General features: G+C 41.7%; 1 protein-coding gene across 1 annotated transcript in view; it reads right to left on the bottom strand.

Moving 5' to 3' along the window:
• LOC122554708 (bromodomain-containing protein 3-like) overlaps positions 1-10,358 on the bottom strand; it is a 113,947-nt gene that overhangs the window by 90,831 nt on the left and 12,758 nt on the right. Inside the window, exon 2 of the mRNA XM_043700084.1 lies at positions 2,521-2,580. The gene's annotated coding sequence lies outside the window, so the exon portion shown is untranslated. The remainder of the gene's footprint in view (positions 1-2,520; positions 2,581-10,358) is intronic.

The following is a 10,358-nucleotide window of genomic DNA, read 5'->3' as shown; positions in this document are numbered from 1 at the left end:
TAAGAATACATCTCGGAGGCACTCCACAAAGTCTCTTTCTTGAGGTTCAATACCATCCTGATTCTCCCAGTCTACTTGCATGTTGAAATCCCCCATAACAACTGTAGTAACATCTTCACGACAGGCCAATTTCAGCTCCTGATTCAACTTACACCCTACATCCATACTACTGTTTGGGGGCCTGTAGATAACTCCCAAGAAGGTCTTTCTACCCTTAGTATTTCTCAGCTCTATCCATACTGACGCTACATCCCCTGATTCTAGGTCCCCCCACGCAAGCGACTGAATATCATCCCTTACCAACAGGTTAGGATATCTGGTCGACATGGATGAGTTGGACCAAAGGGTTTGTTTCCGTGCTGTACAACTATGACTCAACTCCAGTACATCAATAACTTAAGTGAGAAGAAGCGTCAATGCTTCACAAATGTATAAATATAAAAAATCCCAACGAACTAAAAATGAGCAATTTGCTCAGCTAACTCAGGCTTTATCAGTGAACAAGAAATAACTATTGTAACAGACAACTTTGGTAAAAACAAAAGATTTTAAGTACTGCACAACTTGAACTCGACCCATTTGAAAACTCCAAATACACTTGATCATGATCAAAACAGATTCTGGATTAGTGGCGCTGGAAGAGCACAGCAGTTCAGGCAGCATCCAAGGAGCTTCGAAATCGACGTTTCGGGCAAAAGCCCTTCATCAGGAGGAAGGGCTTTTGCCCGAAACGTCGATTTCTAAGCTCCTTGGATGCTGCCTGAATTGCTGTGCTCTTCCAGCACCACTAATCCAGAATCTGGTTTCCAGCATCTGCAGTCATTGTTTTTACCTCATGATCAAAACAGAAACAATTGAACAAATTTAATTTGGGCACACAGACAGGGTAAACTGAACTCCAAAAACCAAAAGGTCTAAATAAAAAAGGTGAAGTTTTTTTTTAAGTCTTTATGATTTTAGCAATCCACATCTGCAGTTGTCTGTAGGGTGATTTTCATTCATTCTTCGATTACATGATTGATCAGCTGGACCTGGGTCTTTTACAGTTAATATTAGCTTTCAAGCTTTCTTGGTTTTTGTCTTTTCCACACAGAAAGCAAGCAAAAGAGACGATGCTCTCTGTCTACAAGCTCTGGATGTTCTTCTCTTGCTGCTCTGGCATAATCTTTCATCCTGAGGGGCTTTTGCCCGAAACATCGATTTTACTGCTCCTTGGATGCTGCCTGAACTGCTGTGCTCTTCCAGCACCACTAATCCAGAATCTGGTTTCCAGCATCTGCAGTCATTGTTTTTACCTATAATCTTTTAACACTCATTAGGTCAGAGGGCTGCTGGCAGGCAGAAACTCCTGAACTCAAAAGACTCTCACTGCCACTTAGGCTTGAATGGTCCCTCTCACCATTTCAAAAAATATTGTGCTACACAACTCAAATATGCAGCTATAGATTTTCAGGTTGGAAAACTTCCCTGGTCTTCTATTTATTGCAATCCAACTTCCACTTCAGTCTATATTCTCAAATGGAAAAATACAGTCTCTCAAATAAAGCTGGCAGCTAGAGCTTCATAAAGGAGACTTTTTCAGAAGGTCAGAGACATTCTGATCAGTGTAGAGTTACGGTTTCACAGACAAATTACTCAACTATTTTCTAACCTCTGCCAAGCTAGAATAAAAGATCCAATGGGCAGGCAAACTTACTCAGTTTCAATTCCAGATTAAGCAAAAATGCAGATGCTGATGCTCCTAGTTGGAAAACCCAAATCAAAGGCAGCATTTGAATACCAATTCCCTGTGACAGCCAAATTTTGATTGAGGATTTGGGTGTCCTTGAGCTCCAAATATTGAGAGGTGTATTTCTTTAAAAATAAAAATTCTGCCCTTCCCAAAATTCAGAATTCACTTTGCCCTCATAATACAACTATTCAACAAATCTTAACTGGTCTATTATGTCTTTGCTGCCTCAAGTGTTCATCTTCCCATCTAGCTTTGTATCATTAGCAAACTTTGTTAGATTTTGTCCTCTCTAAATTGATGACATCAATTCTCAACAGCCAGGTCCAAGTGCTATTCCTGACTGCACTCCATATAGTTAAATTCTGCACCTGGAAAATCTATTTATTTCTGCCCTTAAATTTCTGTCCATTACCTAATCCTTGATCTCTGCTTGTGCTAGAGTCCCCTAGAGACCTCAGAACTTCTTTCTTTTTTTAAAAAAAACTTCCTTTTGGCAGCTGGAAGGAATGAGAAGAGCTCATGTTTTAATTCTACTACAACAAACTAGAACCACTATTGAAAAAACACTTTGAAAGGGAGGCGATGACATAAATGGTAATGGACTAGTAATCCCAGTTTAATAGTCTAGGGGAATGAGCTCTTATCCCACCATGCAAACAGCAGAAATTTGAATTGATACAATTTATAAATAGAAATCTAGCCTAATGGCACCCACATAAACGCAGGGAATTGTGAAAACCTATCTGGCTCAGTAATGTCCTTTAAGAAAGCAAATCTACTGTTCTTACCTGGTCCAGCCTATGTGTGACTCCAAATCCACAGCCAAGTAGTTGATTCTTAAGTACTCTCTACGGAATTAGAAATGGACAATAAATGATGGCCAGGCCAGTGATACTCACATCCAGCAAACAAAACATGATTTACTGCAGGATCATCTTATATCGAGACTATTACTGGAAGTTTTCCCTCTAGCATAAGCTGGAAGATTTGCCAAGCTAAATTTTAACTCAGGTTTGTTGCTTTCAATCTAAGCACAAGTTCCCATTCATATTCTGGCGAGGCTTTTGGGTTTATAGCTGCTCTCAATTCCCACCAGAAAGCCTGGCAGACTAACCTGTGAAACTATTTTAGGAAAGCTGTAACTGACATCGCAATAGCTTTCACTGTACCTTTCCCTTCCCCTAGCCCATCACCACAGCAATGTCAATCACACTGGAATAGCATTCAAATACAGATGTTGCTGGGAAGGCACCCAAACTCCACATCTTTGAACACGGATCGTTTAAAGCACAACTGCTTACAACTGGATATCCTCATCATATCTCTGGGACTTTGCAGTCTCAGTCTTTCCACCGTTAGCACACAGGTTGCTGCCATGGTATCGAAGCATAAACATCTTTGTCCCAGTCATGCGATTTGGGCACTCTTTAATCGCAAACACATAAGCTATTTGCAAATAGCTTTTCTCCAGCAGCTTTAGAAAATCCCACCTCTAACTTCGCACTTCAATCCCAGATAGATCTCATGATTGCCTTCATTTTACCCTCAGGCTTCTCCTAAACAATCTCAATTATAAATCAGCGTACCCTCCAGGCCATGCAGTTGCTCAGAGGTTCCGCACCGCCAAATTAAATTTCAGGTTTGGGAAATCACAGCTGTATAGTGATCGAAGGTCAATGAACTGAAAACAAATTACTGTAGTATTGATTACTACATATTGCTCTTAAATGCTAATCCCAAACCTGTCTAAAGTGGAGCTGTCTTAGAAAGTGATGGCAGCTTCCCAATAACCTTGTACAAACATAGGAAAAGCAATAGACTGTTCAGCCTCAAGTCTGCAGCCTAACTCCACATACCTATCTTTGGCCCATACCCCTTAATGCTAATGGATAACAAGAGGTTATCTAAAATGTCTCAGATTTTAAAATTGACAACCGTTCTTGCATCCATCATCATCTGTGGAAGTAAGTTCCAAATATCTATCACCCATTGTGTGCAGACCAGCTTTTCATTCCATCTGAATGGTGTGCCCCATCCAGCTCTAGAATCCCCAACCAGTGGAAATAGTTTAGCTTTATCTACCCTGCCTTTTTGTTACTACCTTGAAGACTTCAATCAGATCATCCCTTATTCTTTCAAATTCTAGAAACAACAGGCTTAATTAATATAATCTCTCCTCCTAACATAACCCCTGCAGTCTAGGTTGCATTCTTGTAAACCTACATTGTACTTGCAAGGTCAATATACATTTCTTAAGGGGTGGTTGGTTTAGCTCAGTTGGTTGGCGGGCTGGTTTGTAATGTGGAGTGACGTCAACAACCTGGGTTCAATCCCTGCAGCAGCTGAGGTGACCATGAAAGATTCTTCTCAACCTCTCCCCTCGCCTGACATGACCCTCAGGTTAAGCCACCAATTATCTTTCTCTCCCAAGCAGCCCTATGACCTGCTGAGACTACGGTGACTTTACCCTTACCTTACCCAAGGTATGGTAAAGCCCAGATCTGCTCTCAGTACTCCAAGTGGAGTTTAATCAGGGTTTGTACAACTACAGTATAACTTAATCATCCTTGTAATCCAGTCCTCTAGATATAAAGATCAGCATTCCATTAGCCGCCTTGATTATTTTCTGCACCTGCTCATAATATTTTGAAAGATCTATGCAACTGAAGCCATAATAGATTCTTGTGGGTCACCACCAGTCACATCCTGCCAATCTGAGTACCTACCCATTATCCCTTCTTTCTGATACTTGCCAGTTAATGAATTTCATAGCCAGGTCAGTAATTTGCTCTCAATTCTGCGGGCTTCCACCTGAGCTAGATTAGATTAGATTCCCTACCTATGGAAACAGGCCCTTTGGCCCAACAAGTCCAATAGTCTCTTATAAGAGTGTTTAATCAAGACCTTCTAGAAGTCCATATAAACAATATGGAAAGACACTCGCCTGTCCACTACCTTATGTCACCTCTTCAATCAAAAAATCATTGATGTTTGTCAGACACAATCTACCTGCCATGAATCCGTACTGGGTCTCTGATTAACTGAAAGGTAAATCAGTTACCCATTCTTGATTATAGATGCCAACAACTTCACTGTCACAGATGTTAGGCTAGCTGGACTGTAATTCCCTGGTTTTCCTCTTTCCCCCTTAAATATCAGAGTAACAGGTACAACTTTCTAATCCAGAGGGATAACTCCTGTACACAGGGATCTCTGAAACATTGTAGTTGCCGTCACCATAAAGTGCTTTTATAACACCTTTAAATGGAAGGTGTCAGTTCCTGGGGTTTTGTCACTCTTGAATTCCATTTATTTCCTCATTACCAATGTTTACTTACACTAATTTTGTTCAGTGCCCTCCTATTATTCATTTCCTTGGGACTCCCAGTAAATGCTGAGGCAAAGTTATGATCATCATCCAACATGTCTGTCATTTCCCCAAAGTCATTGACAACATCCCCACTTCCAGTTTAGTGTGCCAACACACTGCTCCTGACCACCTGTTTTCCCATTATATAACAATAAAATTTGATTGATTTTTGATTTTGATTTACCTTGTAATTTTCCTTTCACAATCCCTTTCAATAGCTCTTATAAGGTGTTGTGTGCAGCTCTTTAATGAATGGCATCAGAAAATCCAACTATATGACATGTACCAGTTGCCCCATTTCAAAAAAAAAATTGTCAAATCCTATTTATCTTTCGTAAAAATGATAGATTCTGACTAATCAGCTAAGTACCCTAACACAATGATCAATTCTAGCATTCTCCCCCCTACTGTCAGGCTACCTGGGCTACAATTCCTTTCTTTAAAATCCATTACCTTTCTTGAACAGCAGGATTAATTTACTACCTTGCAGAGGACCATTTTAGAATCTCGAAAGAGAAAACTGCAGAATAGTTAGCTTAACATCTGTTTAATTCAGATAAATGTGAGGTGCTGCATTTTGGGAAAGCAAATCTTAGTAGGACTTATACACTTAATGGTAAGGTCCTAGGGAGTGTTGCTGAACAAAGAGACCTTGGAGTGCAGGTTCATAACAAGGATGTTGCCAGGGTTGGAGGATCTGAGCTACAGGGAGAGGCTGAACAGGCTGGGGCTGTTTTCCCTGGAGCGTCGGAGGCTGAGGGGTGACCTTATAGAGGTTTACAAAATTATGAAGGGCATGGATAGGATAAATAGGCAAAGTCTTTTCCCTGGGGTTGTGGAGTCCAGAACTAGAGGGCTTAGGATTAGGACGAGAGGGGAAAGATATAAAAAAGACCTAAGGGGCAACTTTTTCATGCAGAGGGTGGCATGGGTATGGAATGAGCTGCCAGAGGATGTGGTGGAGGCTGGTGGAATTTAAAGGCATTTGGATGGGTATACGAATAGGAAGGGTTTGGAGGGATATGGGCCAGGTGCTGGCAGATGGGACTAGATTGGGTTGGGATATCTGGTCCGCATGAACGTGTTGGACCAAAGGGTCTGTTTCCATACTGTACATCTCTATGACTCTAAGTGACAGCAGGGAACTTAGATATATCACAGGCTGTCAGGCAAAAATCAACATATTGTGAAAGAAAAATCATGCTTGACCAATCTACTGAAATTCGTGGAGATGGTAACACATGCTATGGATTAAGGAGGACCACTGCATGTCCTAATCTTGGATTTCTAGAAGGCACTTGATAAAAGGTGCCACCAAGGTTATTATGGAAAAAGCTTATGGAGTGGATGGGAGCATATAGACATGGATGGAAGATTGTCAAGCAAACAGGAGGCAGCAAAAACTTTTATAGGTCTTTTCAAATTGGTAAGATGTAGAAGAGGTATGCCACAGTGGTCAGTGCCAGGACCTCAACTCTTAAATCTATACTAGTGACTGGAATGAAGGGATGAAAAACACGGTTTACAAATTTTCCATTGATACAAAGATAGGTAGGAAGGCAAGTCGTGAAAATGACAAAAGAGCCTACGTACAAATATAAATAGGTTCACCAGAAACTCACTGATTATGATACCTAGTATGGTGATGAAACGTCTGAAAACAAACCTTCAAGTTCACACTTACACACTTACCAACCTGAGCTACAAATCTTCTAAAAAAAAACAATAAATATGTTAACTTAATGAGAGTGGGCAAAGGTGTAGCAAATGAAGTATACTCTGGAAAAATGAGAAAATGATTTTAGCAGCAGGAATTAAAAAGCATTCAATCCAAACAGTCAGAAGTTGCAGAGATTGGAAATGGAGAAGGATCTGGGTACATGTCCAAATGCATGAATGAATTGCAAAATGCTAGTATACAAGGCATAACTAAGAAAGATCAAACAATATTATTTATCATGAAGAGAACTGAATGCAGGAAGGTGGTTATACTTCAGTTATACAGCACTATGTACAGTATTGATCTCTATTTAAACAGAGAATGTAAATGCATTGGAGATAACTCAAAGAAGATTTAAGACACTAATACTGGGCTGGGCAGGTTGTCTTATGTGGAACTGTTGGACAGGGTGAGCTTATATCTACTGGCTTTTCAAAGAGTAAAAGGCACATTAATTGAAACATCAGACCACAAGGGATTTTGACAGATCAGATATGGAGAAAACTTAAATCAAGAACTTAAATAGGTGTAACAGAGAAATAAGAAAGGGATGATCACCTTGCTGAGACTGTATTAGGGCAAATGACCGAAGTTTCAATGGGGGAGCACTTTGGGGCAAGTGATCATAATTTGATTCATTTTAAAATACTTATGGAGAAGGATATAATTTATCAAAAAGTTCTAAATTGGGGTAAGCCCAGTTTTGATGGTTTTTTTAGATTACTCACAGTGTGGAAACAGGCCCTTCAGCCCAACAAGTTCACACCGACCCTCCGAAGAGCAACCCACCCAGACCCATTCCCCTACATTTACCCCTTCACCTAACATTATGGGCAACTTAGCATGGCCAATTCACCTAACCTGCACATCTTTGGATTGTGGGAGGAAACCAGAGCACCCGGAAGAAACCCACGCAGACACAGGGAGAATGCACAAACTCCACACAGACAGTTGCCTGAGGCGAGAATTGAACCCGGGTCTCTGCTGCTGTCTGGCAGCAGTGCTAACCACAGTGCCACCGTGCCGGAACATTGAAAAGTTGATTGGGGAGACTACTCACAGGTAAAGGGATGGCTAGGAAGTGGGAGACCTTCAAAAATGAGATAATATGTTCAGAGACATTATGTATTTGTTAGGGTGATACAAATTATCTCCTGCAGTCAAGCCAGAGTGTTGGTGCAAGGTTATTTTTCAGACTGGATGCCCGTGACCAGCAGTGTGCCACAAAGATTAGTGCAGTGCCTACTGCTTTTTGTCATTTATTTCAATGAATTGGATGCAAACAGAGGAGGTATGGTTACTAAGTTTGCAGATGACACCAAAATGCATGGCACAGTGGAGGTGAAGATGATTATCTCAGGTGACACTGCACCTCAGTCAGATGGGCCAGTGGACTGAGGAATGGCAGATGGATTAATTTTGATAAATGTGAGGCATTGCATCTTTTTAAAGCAAACCTAGGCAGCACTTGCACAAGTCAATGGGTAGGGCCCTAGGGAGTGATGCCAAAGAGACCTAGTGCATACTTCCTTCAAAGTGGCATCACAGATAAACAGGATGGTCTTTGGCGTGCTTGCCTTCATTGGTCAGTGCGGAGTATAGCAGTTGGGACATCATGTTGCAGTTTTATAGGACATTGGTGGGGCAACTTTTGGAATACTGCATACAATTCTGGTCTATAGGAAGGATGCTGTTAAATTTGAGGAAGTGCAGAAAAGATTTACAAAGGCACTGTCTGCACTGAAAGACTGGAGTTATAAAGGAGCGTCTGAAGCATTGGAGACTGAGGGGTGACATTAGAGGTTCATAAGATCACGAGGGGTATGGATAAGATGATTAGTCATTTTTTTCCCTCAGGTGGTGAGACCAAAAGTAGAGGGCAGAAGTTAAAGGTGAGAAGGGCACAATCTAAAGAAAGCCTGAAGAGGTAATTTTCACATACAGCCTGGTGCACGTATGGAATAAGCCGCCAGAGGAAATGGAGGGGTTGGGTACAATGACAACCTTTAAAAGGCACCTGGATGAATAGCAAAGGTTAAGGTCAGATTGGGACATCTGGTCAGTGCGGACAAGGTGAATTAAGGGTCTGTTTCCATGCAGTATGACTACAACTGCTTTTCAAGAAAAAAGGCCAGCCATTTAAAATATAGAAAAGACTAAACGATTTTTGAAAGGAGTATGGAGGCAGAGTCCTTAATTTTTTTTAAACAACATAGATGGATAAATTCTTAAGGGGGCGTAAGATTACCAGAGATAGGTGGTTGGCTCTTATGTTGCAGTTGTAGTCTCCTCTCTTCTAGATCGGAATGTCTTGTGCTCAAATCCAATCGGGTCTGGAAACGTTTGTACCAGCTCCGACCAGGTTGATTAAAATAAATATTTAGGTAGACAGGAACATGGATTTGCGATTACAATAAAATCAACCACAAGCTTATTGAATGCTCAAACAGACTAGAGGGGCCAGAGAGCCTAATCATATTTAATAAACATGTTTATATAGAAACAATGCAGCAATTTTTTAAAACCCCAGAATACAGATGGTCACTCAGGTCCAGGAGATTTAATGCTATTGATTGTAGACAAATTTCTCAAGAACATTTTCTGTTCTTATTTTGATTAGACTACCAATTGTCCACTACCTCTGGTGCTACTTTGCAACGTCTACTGAAGATGCAAACATTGTGTGCCGAACATGGCTGTCATTTCCTTAAACTCTACCTTCCTGCTCTTACGGAGGAGAAAGTGAGGACTGCAAAAGAGAGTGTGCTGTTGGAAAAGCACAGCCGGTCAGGTAACATCCAAGGAGCAAGAGAGTTGACATTTTGAGCATGAGCTCTTCATCAGCAATGAAGGGGTGGTCCAAGGAGGTTGAGAGATAATTGAAGGTTGGATCTGGGGGGCAGGAGGGGCAAGGGAAAGGGTGGGAAATGGGGAAACTGGTGAAATCCACATTGACCCCATGTGGTTGGAGGATCTCCAAGGTGGAAGAGGAGGCATTCTTGCATATCCTTGGCGGAATGGGAAGAGGAGTTAAAGTGTTCGGCCGCAAGGTGGTGGGAATGTTTTTTGTCCCAGAGATGTTCTCTGAAACATTCCATAAGTTAGCGTCCTGTGTCCCCAATGTAGAGGAGACCACAGAGAGCAATGGACACAGTAGACAACATGTGTGGACGTACAGGTAAATCTACCAGATGTGGAAGGATCCTTTGGGGCCTTGGACAAAGTGGGATGGGGTGTAGGCACAGGTTTTGCACTTCTTGCGGTGGCTGGGGAAGGTGCTGGGAGTGGAGGGTGGGTGGGTGGGTTGGTGGGGGAAGTGGACCTAACAAGTTGTTGTGGAGAGAATTGTCTCCCAGGAACATAGATAGGGCCAGGAAAGAAAATATATTTCCGTGTGGCCGAAATGGTGGAGGATGATGCAATGTATCTGAAAGTTGGTTGGATGCAAGGTGAGGACCACAGGGGGTCTGTCCTTGTTGCAATTGGGGCGGGGGAGGTGGGGTTCAAGGGCGGAGAAGGCATCATCGACCATATGG

This window comes from Chiloscyllium plagiosum, chromosome 11 (assembly GCF_004010195.1).
Source record: "Chiloscyllium plagiosum isolate BGI_BamShark_2017 chromosome 11, ASM401019v2, whole genome shotgun sequence".
NCBI classification, from domain to species: Eukaryota; Metazoa; Chordata; class Chondrichthyes; order Orectolobiformes; family Hemiscylliidae; genus Chiloscyllium; species Chiloscyllium plagiosum.
Note: the sequence above shows the minus strand (reverse complement) of the source record. Positions and strands in the feature narration are given on the sequence as shown.